Source organism: Citrus sinensis, chromosome 3, assembly GCF_022201045.2.
Source record: "Citrus sinensis cultivar Valencia sweet orange chromosome 3, DVS_A1.0, whole genome shotgun sequence".
NCBI lineage: Eukaryota > Viridiplantae > Streptophyta > Magnoliopsida > Sapindales > Rutaceae > Citrus > Citrus sinensis.
This window is the reverse complement of record NC_068558.1, coordinates 9583407-9586201: the sequence shown is the minus strand read 5'-3', so window position 1 is coordinate 9586201 and position 2795 is coordinate 9583407. Positions and strand designations below refer to the sequence as shown.

Genomic DNA, 2795 nt, shown 5'->3' with positions numbered 1-2795 from the left:
TATATGTGTTGGAGTATAGGTTGTAATTCGATGGTTTTCTCATTACACCTATGACATTGGCTTGATCTGAGTATGAGTCATGGTCACGTGGCTCTGTTGATTTAGCAGTCGATAACGATGCTATTTGTCGAGAGAGACCTTCAATTATCGCTTTGACTTCTTTAATTTCTAAACTTGACTCGCCAATGTGAACCTCATTTACTCCCTTAATTCTTCTAGTATTCCTGAATGATCGACTCCGTTGTTGGGAATTATCCGCTTGTCGCTGGAAGAATTCCCAAATCTCTGATGCACTTTTTGACATTAGCTCTCCTCCACTTGTTGCCATTAGTCATTCTTGCACATTCGGCAATAATCCCTCCAAAAAGTATTGGCATTGGTGCCATTTCTCGTACTCATGATGTGGACACTTCAAGAGTAGCCCATTGAATCGCTCCCACGTTTCAAAAAACTGCTCGTCATCTCTCTGGGTAAACTCTGAGATTTCCCTGCGAATAGCATTGGTTTTATGCACTGAAAAATATTTATTCAAAAATTTTGTTACCATTTGTTCCCATGATGAAATGCTATTAGCAGGTAAAGTATTTAACCATGAACGAGCTCTATCCTTTAAAGAAAATGGAATAATATGAGTTTAACATCATCGTCTGAAAAATTTTCATATTTAAAAGTTTGATAAATTGCATAAAAATCATTCAGATGATTATATGGGTCCTCATTTTCTAGGCCATAGAATGTTGGGAGACAATTTAGCATACTAGGTTTTAGTTCAAAACTCCTAGCAGCTACATTTGGGTATCTTATGCATGATGTGCTCAAATTAGCTAAAGGACTGAAATAATCCTTAAATGGCCTCTCCTGTGGTGCTTGTAAATCCATTCCAAATTTATTTTTAATGTGCCTGTGTGTGCGAAATGTTTTTTCTAATTTAAGGTCTATAGGTTCAAGATTAGGTAATAATGACCTACGACCATGCATGCAAAACAAATAAAATAAAAATAAAAATGGGAACAAAACAAATAAAAATAAAGAAGAGGGAGAAATTACGATATTAACCTTATTGCGCTATTACAACCTTTCTATAAAAATACGCAAAAATAAATACGTGAAATAAATTAACTAAAAATTAAATTAATAAAATAAACAAAAATTACAAAGAAAAAATAAATTGAAAATTAAATTACAGAATTTTAAAGAGGAGAAAAAGAAAAGAAATACTAATCTTTAAATGTAGATTCACTTTTTTTTCTTTTTTTTTTAAAAATACAAGAAAACAATTAAATGGAAATATTCACAAAAATTAATTCTATGAATTAAAATTACTTACCTCCCCGGCAACGGCGCCAAAAACGTGTTGTGCAAATTTTATTGAACTCGCAAGCGCATGAATCTATTGTAGAATAGACTAATGGTGACGAGTGTCAATCCCACGAGGAGGTGGATTTTAATTGTGTGTAGAATTAATTTTTTAAATGTGTGGTTGGATTTGTGGTGAAAATGATTTGGATTATCCTAAAATTGGAATTGAAATGACGAGAATAAATTGAAGAGAAATCTATTGAGATAACGTACTTGGGTATCTGGATCCGTATCAACATGCATCATGGGCTAAATAATCCTTATTAATGTCAATTAAATCATGAGGGGGGAATCCACACCCCATGAACCACGCTCTAATCAATATGGTGCTAAGGGCTTATCGTGCCAAATAATAATAACCTTGTACTAGAGGGCCGGTGAAACCAAGGCGGTACTAGACAAGATTAGTATTATTTGTCGACGAGAAGCCAAAACATCTACAAAAATTAGAGGGAAAGAGAAAGTAAATTTACCAAATAAATCCCATGACACATGTTGAGACTTCACCTTCAACCCAAGCTTGAAAGAAAATTAGCCACTCATAATTGAACTAGGGGTAAAATGAAAATTTATTAAAATACGTAGAAAATACAAGATGGAGAAGGAATTACAGAAAATGGATCCAAAAAATGGATTTAGAGATATCAAATTAGGGGGAGAGGCCCCCTTTTTATAGATACATGGACTAAATCATGGCCATCGGATTAAAAATAGTTTGGACACTCAGGATTGCGCCACGTCATCAGTCAACAGTACGCGGTTTGACCACGTGGATGAACAGTAACACGGTTTGACCCGGGTTGAATAGTGACGCGGTTTGGTTGAAAATAATCCTGTGTGATGCATGTACCGTACGCGAGATTTTTCGTCCACTGATGTGCTGCCACGTCACCATCAACAGTACATAAGAATTTTAGCCCAACAGGATCGTGACACCTCATCAGTCAATGCCACATCATCGGTCAATGCCATGTCATCGATCCGTCTATGTGAACAGTGTCATAAACAGTAACGTAGACAGTACCGTACACGTGAATAGTACCGTACATGTGAATAGTGCCATTTTTCCTTTTATGCTCCTCCTAAGGTTTTCGACCGTCATGAGTTCAAAAGTGATGTTTGTTTTGCCGTCTGTTTATTGTGAAATGACCATGATGCCCTTAAAATACATAAAATACTTAATTAAAATCAAACACACATAATTAAATTGCAAAAAGCTTAAATACATAAAAGTAAGGGTTGTTAGTAAAACTTGAAATGTAAAATGATGATTTTCTCCTTTATAAATATACATTTTCTAACACTCAACACCAAAATCCTAATTTCATATTGAATTTGAAATATACTTTTATAAATGCTATTTTTCTTAAAAGATGAGTTTGCCTAGGTACAAGATACATAATATCTTGAAGGCACTCATTCGGCTTTCTTTAATC

General features: G+C 34.6%; 1 non-coding gene across 1 annotated transcript; it reads left to right on the top strand.

Moving 5' to 3' along the window:
* Positions 1-393: 393 nt before the first annotated feature.
* On the top strand, positions 394-496 carry LOC127901621 (small nucleolar RNA R71). The gene has a single exon (XR_008053865.1). It is a non-coding gene; the product is annotated as a small nucleolar RNA R71 (small nucleolar RNA).
* The last annotated feature ends 2299 nt before the right edge of the window (positions 497-2795 follow it).